The 20,752-nt window shown below is 38.2% G+C and overlaps 1 protein-coding gene across 5 annotated transcripts in view; it reads right to left on the bottom strand.

Moving 5' to 3' along the window:
• The window catches only part of kank3 (KN motif and ankyrin repeat domains 3), a 35,494-nt gene extending 19,691 nt beyond the window's left edge, over positions 1–15,803 (bottom strand). The window contains exons 1-3 of one of the 5 annotated variants that reach the window (XM_044360638.1): positions 15,365–15,803; positions 8,873–9,004; positions 6,344–6,475 (exon numbers count right to left, since the gene is read on the bottom strand). The gene's annotated coding sequence lies outside the window, so the exon portion shown is untranslated. The remainder of the gene's footprint in view (positions 1–6,343; positions 6,476–8,872; positions 9,005–15,364) is intronic. The other 4 variants (XM_044360636.1, XM_044360640.1, XM_044360637.1 and 1 more) reach the window with 4 other exon arrangements.
• Between the last annotated feature and the right edge of the window lie 4,949 nt (positions 15,804–20,752).

Raw genomic sequence — 20,752 nt, forward strand, 5'->3', positions numbered from 1 at the left:
CCGTCCTGAAAGCTGCTTCCTGGAGGCAGCAGGAAAACACCGGGGAGAAGACAAGCAAAAACTGAGAGCTGAACAAATAGAGCCAGTGTGACATGAACACACAAACACGCACACCGTCAAGCAGCCAACAACAGCACTGAGAGGCCGTCATCACATGATGCATCACACTGAGGTTAGATAACGTGTTATCATTTTTGGCGAGGACTCAAGTGTTTTGTGTGCACCGAGGCTCACACAAACACACTTTAACATTGTCACCTCCATCTGTTTACAGTATTTTGCCACCAGTCGCTGTTTTCTGTCTCCAATCCCTTCAACATAAATTACACACTGACGTCACATCGCTTACATCTTGTGTGTCTCCACTGTATACAGAAAAAAATCCTTTTTTTTTTCACCACAATCAGGTTGACTTCAAACATCACATGCGTCCTGCCTCCCCTCCCTCTTCCTTCCAGATTCTCCAACAAACACAATCCAGCACATTCAGTCTCCACAATGAGGCATTATGCCTCTTTGGTGGCGACGCTGTTTTCGAAAAGTTTTGTGAGGCCTCGTTGTTTCTCTCCATACCAGCCCCCCCCCCCCCCCCCCCCCCCCCCCCTTTCTCCCTCTCCCAACTGTGTCCAGGTTCAAAATGTCATGAGTGAATTCAATAAAGTCACTGGGGAAGTCTAACACTGGGTGAGTTTGAAGATGAAGAGAAGTTGTCTGGCAGCAGAGCGCTCAAGGCTCCCACGATGGATCTGAAGCTGTTGAGTACCAGCTGGTCGGACTCAGTGTCTGACATGAAGCTTCACATAAGGGTTAACAGGATCAATGGATGCTGACATCCAGTAAGATCTTTAAAAAGGGAAAATCCCACTCTGAGCCTCCGTCTATGTCAGATCTCTTCAGTCTATTCAACTAATTTGAGGAGTTCCATGATAAAATACTTTGGGCTGCCTGAACCTGTCTCATCTTCTACTTCAATTAGCATTTTTCTTAGCCTGATAACCATTTTGCTTCACTGAATGCTTCATTAATCAATAGTGACAAAGTGACAAAACAGCCTGACTAATGTCAGGAGCGGTTAACTTGATATTTTTTTTTACAACAATTAAAGAAATTTGACTATTTTTGTAAGCCAACTTAGTTGATCACATCTATGCTTGTCACTATTTTTTTTTCTGTACTGTTCTTCATGGAAGTAACTAGGTAGATGTTTTGGAAGATGAAGTCCCTTTTCTTAATCCTGATGAATCAGAGATGGGGGAACATCTGGAAGCATGCTATGATCGCTTATGTTTCGCAAAAAGCCTTTAAGCGTAACCCAAACAATCAGCAAGAATTGTTGTTTCAATGTCAAGAGGGTGTGCAGACCAGTTCTCATTTTGACTCCCATTTTGATATTTTTCTAGTCTTTAAAACGATTAACATTTTTAGTAGTCATATTAGTCTACTTAGCTCTCGTTTATATTTAGTCAGTCTAGTAATTAACAATCATATTATCAATAGGAAAAAGACTATCAGTCACCACCAAGCAACTTGGTCAGTAACAGGATCACATTTTATGCTACCTGGACTTCTACTTGCATAAATAAATAAAAACAAGGATGTCCCACAGCATCCGTCTAGCCTCATTTATTATGCATTTATCAAGCTGAGTGCGCCTAAAGGGATAGGTTCACATTTTTTCTGGTCTACTCTCAGTACTCATGCCTAAGTGCACAGTACATTGAAAGTGTTATCGGTCACTGTAATTGATCCTGCACTCCATATTGGCTGTGAGGGGATCAAAAATACAGCACAAATACATTGTTAAGTTGAGCTAAAATCATTAAAGTCAAACAAAATGAGGCCTTCTGATTTAAAGTTCCTGTTTTGTGTTTGTCTCTTACTGCAGCTCAAGCAAAACAAACACTGACCGAGGAAACAAAATGGGGGGATTTCGCACTTAAAAGACAGCAACTTTGGAAATATCTTACAATTGTCAAACGTATTTTGTTATGGATTTTCTCTTTAAAGATGGAGAAGGGATCCATAAAAACTCTGCATCAGTTGGGAAAATGGCACTGTGGTTTTTCAACCAACTTCAGGATTCAAACATGGATAACCACAGAACCCAAAACCTGGCGGGACTTGAATGAATTCTTGGAATAGCAACATTATATGTTTCTTTTTGGGAACAATGATGTTGGCATCAGTTTGAAATTTAGAGAGCTTCAAACTGCACACGGCTTGTATTCCAGCAGCAGCATCCAGTCAGGCGGCCGAGGAGGTCCCATGCCTGACAGCTTGGTGCCCCTCCCTGAAACAAAGCAGGGCTCTTAAATCGAATTTTCCCCAATTAGCCAGTTTCCAGTTCTGATGTCACGTTGCATTTTGGACCAAACACACCTTGTTTTCCCTCTGTGGTGAGACACAAACTCTCCAGGCCTGTTTTTCCAATATGACAAGCTGAACCTTTGTAAAAGCTGAATTCATAAAAAAAAAATGCATTTGGCTCAAACATCAGCAGCCTTCTGCTGACTGATTTTCCATCTTAACTGTAGTCTTCTCTCTCTGTTCTCTCATTTCCTTTTTCTCTGATCACTTAATTTCTCTGTCTTTTCTAGCCAAGCAAATAACTTCTAACATTTCTAAAACACAGCTAAGTTGACCTAGATATCTGGTCCCCAGATATGTGTTTAAGAGGGGACTGTGACCCATTTGTCTCTTTCACAACAGTAGCAACTGGAGCCTCCAGATGTTTGATTCTCATAACTACAGAACAAGAACAGATGTCAGCTGTTGCTGTTTTCTGCCCAGAAACAACTGAAATATGTGTCTATTATCATGTTATTTCCTTCACTGGTGGAAAATTATACCAGTTCAGCATCTCTTTGATGGAGAGGGTCGGGGTAATGACAAGGCAGTGGATGCATGTAGGTCTTTTGAAACACTTTGAAATGTTTCCCAAAGCCCCTTCAAATCCTGTGAACACACCTTCATCAGCATGAAGCTGCTCACACTCTCCCCTGCTTTTGTGGAAAATACATGTTTGTAGACTCTAATTCAGTTTCCATAATGCACTGATTCAGTTACCTTTTCCAGTTCAGGCTGATTGTTACTCCTGCTGTTGCACTGAGATGCAATTTGATGTCTACCAGGCATAACAAAACTTAATTGAACATAAATGCCATGCAGTCGACTCCAAGACGATCTGCTGGATGATTTATCCAAACTGAAAAGGGAACCCTTTTCATAAAGTTTGGCTTTTACTCAGTTGTCTTCTGTTGCCTGTCATGTTATTACATTTATTCTGTCCCTTCGGTTTATAATTTCATGGTTTAACTTCTTTGTGTTTGGAGTTTCATTGCTCTGGATCATTTTCTCAGTATTCTGCACATTTCCAGGTCTATATTTTTAACTGGGGCTGTACTGGCACATCTTTGCATGATTACAGTTCAAAAAACTATCTTCTACTGGTTTTTTACACAGCCCCTAAGCTCAGCCTCTGTCTAAAACAGGCTGTTTAAGTCTCTTTAAGGCCCCCCTCCTGATGAGCCCGCTCTGTTCTGATGGCCAGCTTCGGGAAGCTGCGTCATGGCCGACTTTTCAAACAAACCATGAAACAAACTATAGTAGCAGGATTTTACTACTTTTTCCTCGTTCTTCACTCGAAAAGCCAACTTCTCAAATACATCCATACATGTTCAAGCCAAAATCCAATCCGAAATATGAGAGTGGACAACGCAAACAACACATGGAGAACATTAGCAACAACATTCGCAACCAAGGCTACAGAACGGACAGATGGTTATGAGCATGCACAACAAGCCGACTTCAGCTTGTCAGCAAGGCAGGCCTCAGAGCAGGTTGAAGGTTTTCTTTGTCTAACTGTTCCTTTAATAATAGTAAAAGTCTTTTATACGGCTGTGTCTCAGGAGGTAGAGCGGGTCGTCCACTAATCGGAAGATCAGCAGTTCGTTTCCCGGCTCCTCCAGTCCACATGCCGATGTATCCTTGGGCAAGACACTTAACCCCAAATTGCCCCTGATGGCTGTGCCATCAGTGTATGAATGTGTGTGAATGGTTAGCTTCCTCTGATGGACAGGTTGGGACCTTGCATGGTAGCCCCTGTACCCATTCAGCGTATGAATGTGTGTGAATGGGTGAATGTGATTTGTAAAAAGCGCTTTGAGTGGTCGGAAGACTAGAAAGGCGCTATACAAGTACAGTCCATTTACCATTTTATGTAGCAGCACATAAAGTGCTTTACAGAACAATTAATGAACCTTAAAGCATATAGAACAAGTAACGAGAAAAAGGCATAACCTGACACCCCAGATGGTTTTGTTACACAGAAACTATGTAACTGTGACTGTCCTTGGAAACTGTTTGGAAAAGGGCAGGTACTTTCAAAAAATACTTGGCAGGTGATTGGATGAACCATCTGTCCATCACCATCTTACCTTGCGAAGCAGCTGGATTCGCAAGATTACGCAAGAATCCTCATAGGATGACGACTGGTCCGAACCAGCGGTGGTTTGGACACAAAGCACGTAACTTGAAGCCTGACAAGATGGATTCTATCGTGATCTCATGATGTTGTGATCTCATGAATCCAGCTGCCTTGCAAGGTAAAAAAAAGGCATGAAACAACATGAAAATAAGATTAAACAACAAACAACAAGGAACAGACCTGATTATAAAAAAGAGTAAAACATACAAAAGGTTTGACTGTTCACATTTCTGCAGTTGTGGCTGCAGTGAGAACTGAACATAACAGTATTGGTGCCTCATTCTGCCTTCTTACATGACTTCATTGAGCAGGGGTGCTTTTCCAGAGGCACCTCAGTGCTAAACCCAACATTTGTTCCATTATGAGCCAGTGAACAGAGGTGATCTGTGTTCAGCGATGGTTTTGGGAAACCAGGCTCAGTTCAAGGCCTTGTCTCACTTTGCCCTCAGAGACGTTTCTCAGGCTTCAGATTCAAAAAGCAAAAACAGTGACAGCAACTTCGAGACGGCGTCAGAGAAAGTTGGAATATAAGTTCAAACTACAAGGAACGTCTGACTTCAGTGTCAAACAAAACTTTCATTGTGTGATCCAAAAATGGAAATTGGGTTCAAAGGTTTGCGGGATCACAGTGACATGCAGTGTTTCCAAAAGCAGTCGTGGTTTGGTTCTTCCAGAGAGAAGCGGTCAGTTTGGCAGAGCAGGAAGCTGACCTTTGTGGTGTTCAGGCCACAGCAGTCTGGTCCAACTCAAAACTAGTCTGCTACCTTCACAATTTTACCAGCTACAAAGCCTTTTAGGGTAAACTATTATAACCTCTAAATGATCATATGTTGCTTGCCAAATGTCTGGTAGAGTAAACAAATTCACCTGATGCAGCCAAAATCTAGCAGTGTTTGGGTTAGTTTGGTGTTTTCCCACCATGATGTTAGAGCACAGAGTTTGATTAGTGCCTCTTTCCCAAGCACTGCCAGTACTTGAGATGACGTGGGTATTTTTAGCCCTGTGTTTTTCATTCAGTGTTTCTCATGCAGAGATGATAGCTGCAGGCTGAGCGTCTGATTGGCCCACAGTGGGAGATCTCACAGAAAATCATATAAATTATAAATTTGCATTATTTTCCTGTGTTTTCCCCTCCCAATTTATTTTACATTTACACAACATGACATAAAGGAGTTCAAACCATTACCAATCAACCGTAGATAGAAAGCTAAGAGACTCTCATTCATGTAACATTATATACAGTAATTTACAAAGTTTTAGAGGATAAATCTGATGATATTCTATATTTTTCTTATCGTCAACACCACTCATGAAAAGACCAAAACCAACAATGGATTGATCCTACTTTAACCTTGTCCAAAAAATATTAAAAACACATCAGTGGGCCAAACCCTTGCACTGGGTGACATGTTGCTTCATAACAATGAACATGAGCTCTGTAGTTTATTTTAATTTAATCCTTCAGACACTGTCCTGCTGCTATAAATACTCACTAGTGCCAAACATGCATTAATCTGCAGATGAAAATAGTCCATTTAATCCTGTTTGAGTAACGTTTGCTACAGTGTCCAGCTGTTTTAGGAATTATTTAGCCTTTTGTAAAAATGAAAGTTGAATTTGTGACATTTAAGATTTCTTCAGTAGGAATGAATGGACTTGGGTTTGAAGGACACAACTTAGACAGAAAGTCAAAGTATTGAGAGACAGGTTAACACATTTTTGGTTTGGTCTTTTCTTAGGATTTGCTGACGATAACAAAAAAATATAGAATATCACCTGCCTTATCACCTTTTAAATATTTACAAATGTATTCTCATGAGGTTGCACCATTTCTATGAAAAAAGAGTTCATGCTCACCCTCAGAGTTTGAGATAAGGAGTCCACAGCCTCAAGCTCAAGCTGACTATAGATGCATTCAGAGACGACCTTTGGCTAATCTTCCTTTTCCATGACAGCAATCAGTACATGAAGCTCACTTTCAGCTGCTACCTACAGAATACAAGGGTGACCTGTTATCTTGAGATCACAACTTAAACATTTTATTCATCATCTTGAGATTTCTGTTTTCTTCTCAGCACCACTTACCCAAATTATCTCATTATCTTAAGATATTATCAATAATTATTGTATAAAAAAGTCAATAACATGGCCAACATGTTATCTCCAAAAGATTAAACACTATTTTCCTATGAACACAGCTGAAATATAACTTCAGTTCAAGATGTGACATCCAATGTGACAACCTCATATTACTGATAATAATAAAAGTCTGACCGAATTATAATGTTAGAAGGAAAGATCACGATTGAGTTCATCCAAAGGCTAAGGGGATCTTTAGAGGATTTAAAAGATGTCAGATATCTCCAAGTAACAACCAAAATTCAAACTCAATCTGCAGATAATTGGCTTAAAAATTAAATATGAACTGAACAACGGAGCCACTCGTAGTTCTAATAAATTTCAAAGTGTCTACAGCTGCAAATATTAGTTGATAAACAGAAAATTTAATCTGCAACTATGTTCACAATGGACAAATAATTTAAGTATTTTTTCAAGCAAAATCTCTCCAGTTTCTCAAATGTGAGAATTTGCTGCTTTTCCTTGTCTTGACACTACAGTAAACTAAATCTAAACTAAATATCTTTCAACATATTTGGGTTTCAGACTGTTTGTCAGATAAAACAAGATATTTTAAGACGTTATCTTGGACTCTGGGAAATTGTGGATGACAACTTCACTACTATCAAACATTTAGTGAACAAAACTATTATTCTATCACCTGAAAAACATAACAAAACAGCAGATTTATCAATTATGAAAATAATTGTTAGTTGCAGTCCTAAAAGTGTCTCGCCACATGTAAGAAATGCTGGAAACCATGATCTAACCATGTCTCCCACAGCTGCCTTCATTGTACTATTAAATATTTGTGTATTTCCCATTTATTACATTCTGCTGTATACAGTTGTGTTGTATTGTAATGGCTCTGTACTTCCTGTCCAGCTTCAAGCCAACTTTGGTGCCATTGTTTTAAAATAATTGTAAATGTTATCTGCCACAAAAAAAACAATAAACTAAGACAGATGAATCAAATAAAGACAAGAGCTTTTCTGCCTGTTAAAAACTAGACCTACATAGAAAAATGGCAGCTACGTCTCTTCAAGGCTGAGCCGAACCTCTAAAGAACTTCTCCTTTCAGGAACAATTTGGAAAGTCACTCCAATCAGAGAAGCTGACATTAAGTAGAAAGTGCCAATTTCCATTTTCAAAGCCTGGATGCCTGCTAATTATAATGAAAGCCTGCTGCTATCAGGTTCCACACAGGCCAAACACTTAAAACTAATTGTTGCCTCAGGAAAAAAAAAAAAAGCTTGAATTTAAAAAGGTAAACAAACCTCTGTGACTTTCATCGAGCAGAGAATGAAAATGTTTGGAAACCTTTGAAAAGGTCTCTCCTGGAATTACTGCTGTGATTGTAATCAGAGGATATCAGCTTAATGCTTTAATAACAAACTTACATTGCAGCTAAGATTCCTCCTTAAACTTGCAAAGAAATGGCTCCACTTTTAACTGAAAGTGTTAAAGCTGGCTGAAAATTCAGTACAAATTAATCCAGTGAGGTGATGTCAGTAAACTGCATACAGCACGCTCATGTTTACCAACCTGCCTGGTCTGCAATGATCAAAAAAAAAAAAAAAAAGGTCAAATTCACTAATTGAAAAATTGTTTTTGGCTATAAGGCTGTTGAATACGCCACTGGGTGCAAATGCTAGTTCACACTCTGCAACCTGACCTCTGTATCTACAGCAGAAGGTGGAGTTCACACTGAAGGAGATGTGCTTGATATTATCCTGACAAAGATTATCCATATTGAAATGACCCCAAACAAAGACAACAGAAGCTGCTGCGTTCACATCGTATGGGATGGATGGTAGAGATGGGAAAGATTCTCATGTTTACGATTAACAAACGTTCTCATTACCAGACAATTCAAGACAGCTTTTGGTCATTGACAACATGACACTAATACTATAAAATTTTGGCTCAATCACCTTTGATGACAGACTTTGGCTGACATGAGACATCCATATTAGTTTAACTTTCAGGCACTTCCGTATATTGAAATGCCAAGTTAGACATATAGTAGCTTTCAGGGAAGTCAAGAGTTTCTCAGCTGTAATTAAGACTTCAAAGTCGACAAACTCTCTTTGCAAGTCAGAAAGTATTGAGAGACAGACTAACGCATTGTTGGCTTTGATCTTTTCTTAGGATTTGTTGACAAGAACAAAAATATAGAATATCACCTGCCATATCTCCTTTTAAATATTTACAAATGTTTTGTCATGAAGTTGAACCACTTCTATGAAAAAAAGAGTTCGTGCTCACCCTCAGAGTTTGAGATAAGGAGTCCACAGCCTCAAGCTCAAGCTGACTATAGATGCATTCAGAGACGACCTTTGGCTAATCTTCCTTTTCCATGACAGCAATCAGTACATGAAGCTCACTTTCAGCTGCTATCTACAGAATACAAGGGTGGCCTGTTATCTTGAGATCACAACTTAAACATTATTCATTATCTCGAGATTTCTGTTTTCTTCTCAGCGCCACTTACCTTAATTATGTCATTATCTTAAGATATTATCAATAATTATTGTATAAAAAAGTCAATAACATGGCCAACATGTTATCTCCAAAGATTAAACACTATTTTCCTATGAACACAGCTGAAATATCACCTCAGTTCAAGATGTGACATCCAATGTGACAACCTCATATTACTGATAATAATAAAAGAATGACCGAATTATAATGTTAGAAGGAAAGATCACGATTGAGTTCATCCAAAGGCTAAGGGGATCTTTAGAGGATTTAAAAGATGTCAGATATCTCCAAGTAACAACCAAAATTCAAACTCAATCTGCAGATAATTGGCTTAAAAATTAAATATGAACTGAACAACGGAGCCACTCGTAGTTCTAATAAATTTCAAAGTGTCTACAGCTGCAAATATTAGTTGATAAACAGAAAATTTAATCTGCAACTATGTTCACAATGGACAAATAATTTAAGTAATTTTTCAAGCAAAATCTCTCCAGTTTCTCAAATGTGAGAATTTGCTGCTTTTCCTTGTCTTGACACTACAGTAAACTAAATCTAAACTAAATATCTTTCAACATATTTGGGTTTCAGACTGTTTGTCAGATAAAACAAGATATTTTAAGACGTCATCTTGGACTCTGGGAAATTGTGGATGACAACTTCACTACTATCAAACATTTAGTGAACAAAATTATTATTCTACTGACTGAAAAACATAACAAAACAGCAGATTTATCAATTATGAAAATAATTGTTAGTTGCAGTCCTAAAAGTGTCTCGCCACATGTAAGAAATGCTGGAAACCATGATCTAACCATGTCTCCCACAGCTGCCTTCATTGTACTATTAAATATTTGTGTATTTCCCATTTATTACATTCTGCTGTATACAGTTGTGTTGTATTGTAATGGCTCTGTACTTCCTGTCCAGCTTCAAGCCAACTTTGGTGCCATTGTTTTAAAATAATTGTAAATGTTATCTGCCACAAAAAAACAATAAACTAAGACAGATGAATCAAATAAAGACGAGCTTTTCTGCCTGTTAAAAATTAGACCTACATAGAAAAATGGCAGCTACATCTCTTCAAGGCTGAACCGAACCTCTGAAGAACTTCTCCTTTCAGGAACAATTTGGAAAGTCACTCCAATCAGAGAAGCTGACATTAAGTAGAAAGTGCCAATATCCATTTTCAAGGCCTGGATGCCTGCTAATTATAATGAAAGCCTGCTGCTATCAGGTTCCACACAGGCCAAACACTTAAAACTAATTGTTGCCTCAGGAAAAAAAAAAAAAAAAAGCTTGAATTTAAAAAGGTAAACAAACCTCTGTGACTTTCATCGAGCAGAGAATGAAAATGTTTGGAAACCTTTAAAAGGTCTCTCCTGGAATTACTGCTGTGATTGTAATCAGAGGATATCAGCTTAATGCTTTAATAACAAACTTACATTGCAGCTAAGATTCCTCCTTAAACTTGCAAAGAAATGGCTCCACTTTTAACTGAAAGTGTTAAAGCTGGCTGAAAATTCAGTACAAATTAATCCAGTGAGGTGATGTCAGTAAACTGCACACAGCACGCTGTTTACCGACCTGCCCGGTCTGCGATGATCAAAGAGAAAACAGAAAAAGATCAAATTTGCTAATTGAAAAATTGTTTTTGGCTATAAGGCTGTTGAATACGCCACTGGGTGCAAATGCCAGTTCACTCTCTGCAACCTGACGTCTGTATCTACAGCAGAAGGTGGAGTTCACACTGAAGGAGATGTGCTTGAAATGATCCTGACAAAGATTATCCAAATTGAAATGATACCAAACAAAGACAACAGAAGCTGCTGCGTTGACATCATATGGGATGGATGGTAGAGATGGGAAAGATTCTCATGTTTACAATTAACAAACGTTCTCGTTACGGGACAATTCAGGCAGCTACTAGTCATTGACAATATGAAACTAATACTATAAAAAAAATTTAATGACAGACTTTCAGGCACTTCTGTATACTACAGTACCAAGTTAGACATATCGTAGTTTTCAGGAAAGTCAGAGTGTCCCAGCTGTAATTACGACGTGAACTCTCTTGGCAAGTTGGAATCTTAAAATTATGATAGCTCAGATATGACATGAACACTGCATAAAATTTACTGGAGGAAAACTGTGAATGAGATTAAGTAATAGTATCTCTGTGAGGTTGTGCTAAGCTAAATGCTAACATGTTCACAATGACAATGCTAACATGCTAATGCTAAGCAGGGATGATATTTACCATGTTCACCATCTTACTTTAGTGTGTTAGCATGCTAACATATGCTAACAACCTACATTCATATTGAGAGTTTAATGTCTTTACCAAATTTCATGGCGATCCATCCGATAGATGTTGAGACATTTCAATAAAAACCAGGAATGTCAACCTCATGGTGGTGCTAGAGGAAAGATAAGGGGATCACCAAAGTCAGTAGGATTTATCCTCTGGAAACCATGAATGTCTATCCAATAGTTGTTGAGATATTTCAGTCTGGACCAAAACCTTGCCCTCCCTAAACCCATGTTGTCCAAGTCCTGTGCAGACTGCAGCGACTGAAGCTCAATATGAAGCTTCTTTCAGCAAGTCAAGGCATGCTATTTTTATTTTTTATCCTAATGCTGTTGAGTCCAGCTTTCTCTTTGCTCACTTCCCCATGTCACCACAGTGCGTTGAGGAACTGACAATCTTGAGGTGCTAAAATTAAAACCACTCGTAATGCAGCTAAAAATGGAAAACGACGGCATGTATTTTATCAAGCAGCAGGACTCTGCATGAGCACACAGACCCGAATTTAATTCAATTTAAATATAATAAGCCATCCACCATCTGCTCCAAGTCATAAACAGGGCAAACTCATAACATAAGAAGGGAGTTTGTATGAAAGAAAAACTAACAGCACGTATATATTCCTCTCAGTAGTGCCAGAGAGGAAACGTCCAGAGTATCTCAGTGTTACACTGACCTCCTGGCGCCCCTAACTGAACTTATAGAGCATCTATTTTTGAGGTGACGGCAGTAAGTCAAACCCCAGGGTACAGTTGCAGAAAGACAGTTTCCCTTGAGAAAGCTCCAGAAAGTTGTTGCAAGCTTAACACTTTAAAAGACAATTCCAGCACGAGTTTCTGGAAATGTAAAATCATGATTTTATTTCTGTTTCTTTTGAACAAGAAGTTCAACAAGATTCCGCATTCTTCCAATGGTTATTCCCCAAATCAGTCATTTAATTTTCTCTTTTTTCCCCCCATAGTTACTCCCAAAGGAATATGAGGGCTACACCCAAATCCAGATGCACAAACCCCACAACACAAAAGGAGCGAGCAGTTTTTCTACTCTGAGCTCATCACACTTCCATAAGGGTGAGTCCAGTCACCCCGAAAAGAAAACTAATTTCAGCTGTGAGTAATTGTTTGAGTCACCGTTCAGACTTCATCACCACAGCTGAAGGGTTGGAGCGTTGATAAACTGGCAAATAGAAACTTTCACCAAAACAGTCAGGTACAACGCCGGCTTCACTGTCGGTGCCGCACCAATCCACCTGTCCATCTTATTTTCCCATTTGAAAGGGGCCAGTAAACTCTGTCAGAATTGCTTCTCAGATGGTTGGATGGCTTCGGACACCCCCTCCTCCCACACTTTTCTGACATCAGATGGAGGGGGGGTAGTGTACGACCATTTCTGTAACTTTCCAAAAACCAACGATCTGACATTCTCACCAACTTTAGCCATGATTGGCCAGCTGTGCGGAGGTAAGAAGCCAAGTCAAGTCAATTTTTATTTGTTCAGCCCAATATCACAGGGGGCTTTATAATCTCTACAGCAGTGCAACATCTTCAATCCTCAGACCGTCGATTCAAATAAGGAGAAACTCCCTTAAAAAAAACTTTCACAGGGAAAAAAACAGGAAGAAACATCAGGAGGAGCAGCATAGCAAGAACCAGGGTTTGAACTTCTCTAGCTCTCTCTTTTTCATTCTTGACACAACTATTACATTTACTTTTGATGTGAATAATCAAGTGCTACACCATGAATGCCTTCCAGAAGAGACTATCTCAAAAATGTGCCGTTATCAAAGTATTTAAACGATATCAAGTCTTCCAAACTCTCTATAATGACTTCTCTCTCCATCTTCACATTAGCCGTTCAGAACACCTGTAAACACTTGATTTCCAACGTAGTCGGACAACATATTGTACTAACTGGTTCTGATAGAGCTCAAACCGACTCTTACTGTCACTCAAGGTACTGCAGCCCCATACTTGGAGTTGCTGACCCTCATCCCAGCTGCTTCATACTTGGGTGCAAACCACCTGCACAGTTTGTGATCGCAGTCTGATAACGCCAACAGAGCGACAAAAAGCAGTAGAGATGCAATCCTGAGGCATCAAACACGGCTTTTGCCAAAAAGACTGTTGATATTGGACGATTCTGCAAAACCAAAGATGACATTCAATGACATTTTCTTCACGTTCAATGCCACCATTGCAAAGTAAGGTTTGGGAAAAGATTGTGGTTACAGAAATCGAACTATGGTGAAGGCATGTTTTAGGTGAGGAAACACTTGAGTAAGGTTAGGGAAAGATCCCAGTTACAGTTTAAGAAACAAAAAAATGTTGGATTGTTACCAGATGGATTATAAAAAGGCACACATCACTTCCTGTGTTAGCACTGGACGTAAATCCAGAGCTGGAAATATGTCTAATATGAACATAATTCCTTGGGATACTGGCTGGTGCAAACACAATAAATTCAATACTTTGGAGTGTACTGAGAGTCTCTTCCTGTTGTAGTTTTTACTGCAGTGTCCTTTCTCATAGAAGACGAGATTACCTTTTATTAGCCTGCTATTTTTAAATCAGCTACTGCACTTCCAGAAGCACAAGCAACAAGCAGCCATCAGATCCTCAAACACTGCCGAAACCTATCAATCCATCGTGTTAAATGTATCCCAGGATTCACCGCTGAGGGTAGTGATTTCCTGCATTTCCCATTTTAAATCAGATGAGGCCTTTTGCTTTTAGTCTAGAAAGGGTTAGGAGCTCCACGTCCTCTAATCCCACCCATCATGGCCTCACTTTATATTTTTTCTGCTGTCAAACTTCTCTGCAGCTTATGAGATATCTGGATGTGATCTTTGGTGCAGGTCGTGGTCCGTCAGATGAAACATGACGACCACCAGCAGAGGCTGGCCTTGATGTGACTCACTGAACATCTGAACATCTAACGGATTATAAAGTCTGCTCTGGTAAACTAGTGAGGCTGAGATGATGCACAGTGTAATAACAAACAGGAGATCAAAGTATCTGAGAAAAAAAGATATTTCTTGTAAATCTGCTCTACATACTACTAGCAAGCAAACAAACTGCATTCATAAAAAAACTGGTTACAAAATGCTTTACAGGAAGAATAAGACGAAAGAGATTAAGGAGACAGATTGAGCTGAATAAAGTGTACAACTCACTAAATAAAAAAAATCAAGAAAAAGCCAATAAAATCCACTTAAAAAAACAAAACAGCTTTTTAAAGATATGCACTGATTTTATGAGATGTTGTTCCAGAGTCGAGCAGCAACAACAGCAAAAACATGATCACAAAAGCACATACTCTGTCTTTATCTACTGTTAAGATCAATATCTAAGATTATAAATCACAAACAGTCACACTATTATAGACCAAAACACCACTTTGTATACAATCAAGTTGGATTAAAGTATCAAAAAGGACTTTTCGGCAAAAGTAGTGGTGGGGTGGGGGGTGGAGGGGCCTTAATATTTGAAGGGACTTACAGGATCCAAGAAAATTATTTAATATGTCAAATATGATTGAGAAAACCCCTAAAAATGCATAAATAACCAGTATTAGCAGTTATGTAAGTTTATAAGAAGCCTACATAGACAAAGTAAAATTCCAATGACTTTATAACTTAAAACTATGCTGAGATTATTATCAGGATTATCATTATTATTAAGATTATGGTAACAATAGTAAGAGTTTAAAGCACAGTAAAATTATGAAAAAGACCAACAACACAGATTTACTGAAGCCAACAACGACAAGTCTTTCCTGCTGCACGCTGCAGAGACTGTAACATCAGCTGTGATCAATAATTTACTCTAATATTTAAAAGCCACTGTGAACTAAAACACACGGACCGCAAATCGTTTTGTTGTTTGTTCAGAAAGTCAGGCAATAATCATTCAGCTAATCAATGCGTATCAATGTGTGATGTGAGTTGATCGATCCCTCGGGCAGTTTCTTACCTCCTGGCTTCTTTCCGTCCAGTCACACTGGAACTTGTCATGACTTTCGGAGAAGGTAAGAAAAGTTTGGGAGGAGAAAAAAAAAATAAAAAAAACTCAGCAGTGACGTCAAGTTTCAAAAAATGTAAAAAGCCGTTTCCGGTTTGTGGCTTTCAAAATATAACTTGATTATTGCGCTGGTGTATTTTGTTTGTGAGAAAACTGTAAATGTCACCAATTGCGTTCAGTTTTGATTGATTTCTGATTTCTATCAGCAATGTTTCCATACATGTAATATGTGTTAAGTCTAATAATCACTAGTCAGTTTTCTCCAGAAGTTTTCTTTGGATCTTTGAATGGATTTATCTGTTACTTTTATTGTTGTTATCTATTCTTGTTGTTTGATAGTTCATCAGCGTTAACTGGCTTTGTTAGTGTAATTGTTTTCATTATAGCAGTGGTCCGGTAACGCCCAGGGGTCCTTGAGGGGGTCCCCAGCAAAAAGGAGAATCATTTATTTTCCCTATAATTCCATCCATAAATAACACAATGATTGAATGTATGACTATTTAGGTCATGGGTTTCATACACTTTCTGTAATAAAACATCTAAAAGCAAAAATCTTATCAGATGGGGGTCTGTGGTCTAATTTGTGTCAGTTTAGGGGTCCTTGACATGAAAAATTTTGAGAACCACTGGATTATAGCATCCAGAAATGGTCTCAAGCTAATTGGTAGAAAATTGAAATAGCATGGCTGTGTAGTTGTATTACAGGGTTATAATGTTCAGTGCTTATGTTAGATGCTCATTGTGGAGAAAATACTCACAATGACTTCATCACATACTCTTTTATTCCTAGTTTTATTTTTTCTAATGTTGCTCTGACTAATAGGTTGTATTTGTTTGCTATTTAACTTTAATTGTATGACAGTCAAATGTTGAAAAAAAAACAAAACTGGCTGGTTGTGTTTCTTTTGGCCTTAAAAAGTCGAGAAGGCATGAATCTGTCTTTAACGGCACATCTTTTATTTAACTAACAGAACTTAGATCAGTGATGTTGTCCTCTCAACCTAATTTTGCTGTATGCTTCTTATTAAAAGCTAATGTTGAAAGTATTTTAAGTCCTATATTTTACAGTTTACATACATACATTGGTTGTTTTACTTAAATAGACTGTTTTATACTTTAAAATACCACACCAGCCCACACACTACGCATATCATGGCTTCTTTTCCATTTCCAAAGATAATATAGAGATTATTTTTAAATATAATTCTCCTACCTTGTCTTGTTTTTCACTACAACATGGAAAATCCCCATGCAGAGATTTGACATTATGTTGTATCACCAGAAAACATTCTGCAACCGTGTCAAGAAAACAGATGTTATTCAAATCTGTGCAAGTTTGTTTTACACTTTAGTGACAAACGGTTGCCTGTTAGGAAGGAAAACAAAAAATTGAAAATCCACATATCAACAGAAAACTTTGAAAAACAGTTAGCAGTAATGTGAAGTAAATCTGACATGACATAACTTGACTAAAACATGCATGGTCCTTTCACTTCACGTGCATTTGTGGCATGGACCAGCACTACAACTATTCTTACAGACTATTTTATGCTATTTCACGGGCAATTGTAAAGCTGTATGAGCATCATTTCTGTTTAAATACACTCTCAGGCTACATGTTAGCTTAGCTTTAAATGCATACATTTTGCGCTTATTTTGAAGGTAGACTAATATCTTTTCCGGTGATATTCTGGACAACTGTTGCGTTTAACGCAGCTTTCTTGAGTTTGCCGCTAATCATAGCCTGACGGAGTCAGTGACAGACAGCTGAATACTCCAATCAGGATGGAGATCCGAGCAACTGCGTGGTGACGACAGAGAGAGGGGCGGGGCATGTTCACCAATTTGGTCAGATGGCGCCAAAGTGACAAGATGCCTCATTATATTATATTATATTATATTATATTATATTATATTATATTATATTATATTATATTATATTATATTATATTACGTTTTCTTCTGTTTTTCACTACAGAGTGTCTGAGAGTCTGAACATGTAATATAAATTTGATTACGCCAGTAGTCTGCTCATATCAGAGACAAGCAACGTCTCTCCTGTTTTTATAGATGTTTTGCGGTCTGTTAGTCCAGGCCAGCAGAGACAAAGCTCTATCTGTTGATATAGAAAGAGACTACGTTTACAGCAGGGTCAGTGATTAGGTTCAACCATGAGCGAGTTTTTTAAGGATTTTTTTATCGCGGGGCCATTAACCGATGCAGTGGAAACACAGGCCTATGTGATTTGTTTATTTCTTTTGACTCATTTAAAAATAAAATAGATTTATAACACTGTTAAGAACTGTACCTGAGAAGGAAGAAATGCCATCAATACACCATTTTTGTTCGACTGACAACCCATTGTGTTCGTGAAGAACAAATCTCTTATGGTCACACAGGCTGAAGTTGTTTTATTACATAAACTTTAATTTCTGGTTGGTTTATTAGATGTCAGCACTTCACTGTTACAACTATAGTATATAGTATACAGCATGTTTCAACTATAGTTTTAATGGCTCTCCTCATGTGAGGGCCTTGTGTTTATCTTGTTATCTATAGTAGATTTGTGAAGAAGTATGTCAGAGTTTTTATGTAAATTATTTGCCCACCACTGGTTTACAGCCTCACAAACTGCATTCTCTGTCATCCAGCAGCTGAGGGCGCTGTTGTCTTTCAGGTTGAAGGTTGTCGGAGGAGCTTTGTTACTGAGACCAAAATATAAACCACTGTTTCATTTTATTGACGCAATACACATCAACCTCTGTGGAAATGGTTTTAATAAAGTAATTAACAGTATTGTTTATTTCAAAACTAACAGGGTAATAACATGTTTGAAACCAAACTAATGAGAACTGTAAATTACTAGAACAAGCAATTATAGGTCCATAAAAAGCCCAAATAGACAAAGTAAAAACCAAATAGAACTTTAAAAAGTAGAAATTACAAGTTTCTGTTTCTCTATTACAACCACAGGAGTTAAATACACAGTAAGTACTACTAATACTTACTACCAGGACTTATAGTAGGTACTACTTAGTAACTACTACAAGTCCTGGAAATATTACAGGAACATATAATAAGAGATTTGAAACCAAAATAATGAAAACTGCAAATTATTGGATTTTTTTGCTTGAATCATTTTACTTAAATAAATATATTTACAAGAAACAGTCAGGATTCACACACAAAGTTCATCACTTGAATTCAGCAGTCACGATGTCATCATTCAGTTTGTTATCAATGGCAAACAAGTGAAAATAACCCACTTATCTAATCATAATCACACATTTTTATGTATCTAGTCTAGAGGTGTGAACACAAATGTTGCAGGCATGAAATTTTCTGTAATGTTGCCTTTCAGTGTAATCAAGGTTGAAATTTCATGTAGTGTGCTGTTATTACTGGGCCTGACTGTGCATGTAAATACATTGTCTACTTTCAAGGTGCCCGATAGTTAAGTTTCAGTTTTGCTTGTCTCTCTTTCTCCCCCATACAACTTTTTTCACATCAGTTTTGAGGTTGTTTACATACATTTGTTCAAATATCACAAACATTAGAAAATGCCACTTTCCTCATCCAGATCTGACCTATAAACAATAACTGCTGCTGTGAGGTCTGACTGTTCAGCATCTGGTTTGTATCTGTTGCTCTGGGAAACAACATAAACCAGCAGAGAAACAGGGACATTTTTATTTAGTTTCCACTGACTCTGGCTGAAGCTTTTTACTTTAAAATGCATTTAATAGGGATTATATTCAGTTGATTTCTTCTAGCTTATTAAACAGAAATGATATCAGCATTTATTTAGATGAAAATCTCAATAAAAGCAACATGCAAGTGCTGAACTGTTTTAAAAAATGTCCATTTTGCTATTTTTTCTTCTTTTTTGGAGAAAAATATCATATTTTAAAGTATTTTTCTACTTTTTGCTGCTTGTTTGGAGTGTTTTGAGGGTAAATATTGGATTCATTTTGAGCGCCAAATTTAACAATAGTTCAAAGAATCTGAAGTCAAGGTCCACTTACTAGCTGTTTCCTAAGCTTTCAACCCCATTTTAAAGGTCTTCCTCCCAGTCTTCCTCAGCAGATGTAGGTTGACCAAGGAGGTCATCCACATCTGATGCCAAATACCATCTTTAAACAGAAAAATCGGTTATATCACATCCTGTTATAACATGACTGAAGCAAACTCCAAATGCGAAGATGAACCCCAGAAAAAAAACTAGTAAGTGGAGCTTGAGTTCAGATTTTTCATATTGTTCCAACAGACTCTCTACTCTTCCTCTGCATTAAGTTTGACTTTTTTAATGCCAAAAGTACAAAATGTCTTTAACTGAAGCTGAATCTCTGTGGATTTCACAGATTACCAAAGAGTGAAATGAGAACAATAAAATCCCTGCAGCACTTTAAGATTAGATTTCATCTTCAGTTCAAACTTCCTGTGCTGGGAAAACTGGGATTTGTATGAGAAGCAGCAGCAGGGATGACTGGTACTAACATAAAGTCAACTGACAACCACAAGTCGAAGTGAATGAAACACTGATGGTCCAGTGTGCAGGCGTGTTACTCTGCAGAGTTGTCAGACAGGAAGGCTCGGCTCTCCGGTGACCAGAGAGAACAATGCAGGGATTGGCAGGTTGCTGTGACCCAGCAGAAACAACAGGACACTGTATAAATGAATACACAATCAACGTGACGCTGTCAAAACACACATCCACTGGACCCAGGACAGGAAGAGTGATGGGTTCAACAGTTTAAACCTCTCTGGGGTCGAACCGTCTCCGCCTGGAGATACAGATACGTATCAATACATCATACTGTAGCTGCTCTGTGTTCATTTAGAAAGACCTGGATCATCACTTTGTAAAAGTACTTAAAACCTGATTCCTATTCAAATAAATGTTCCACTGAGGAACCGTAAAATACTGAAACCACTCAAATATTTCCACAGAACCACCTCTTTCACAAATGTCATGTCAGAAGGTAAAAAGTTGCTTTGAGTGATCACTTGCTCACTTGTGATCAGGAGCTCAAACAGGTGTGCTGGTCAGGTGATGAAGATCAGCACAGATGATCTCTTCAATATACACGTCTCACCTCCAGCCGTTGACCTCTGACTGCAGCTTCATCACACTGACGCTGGCTGCAGGCAGGGAGATGATCGTTTTCTCTAAAATGTTGCTGCTTTATACATGAAAAAAACAGCAGCAGTATGTGTGTGTGTGTGTGTGTGTGTGCGGGGTCAGAGGTCAACAGCCAGCTAATAAGAGCTGCTGTCACTTTTCTGTGGGTAAGATGTCATTTCACTTAAATCAAAGTGATCATAATGGAACATAACTGG

This window comes from Thunnus albacares, chromosome 9 (genome assembly GCF_914725855.1).
Source record: "Thunnus albacares chromosome 9, fThuAlb1.1, whole genome shotgun sequence".
Taxonomy (NCBI): Eukaryota; Metazoa; Chordata; class Actinopteri; order Scombriformes; family Scombridae; genus Thunnus; species Thunnus albacares.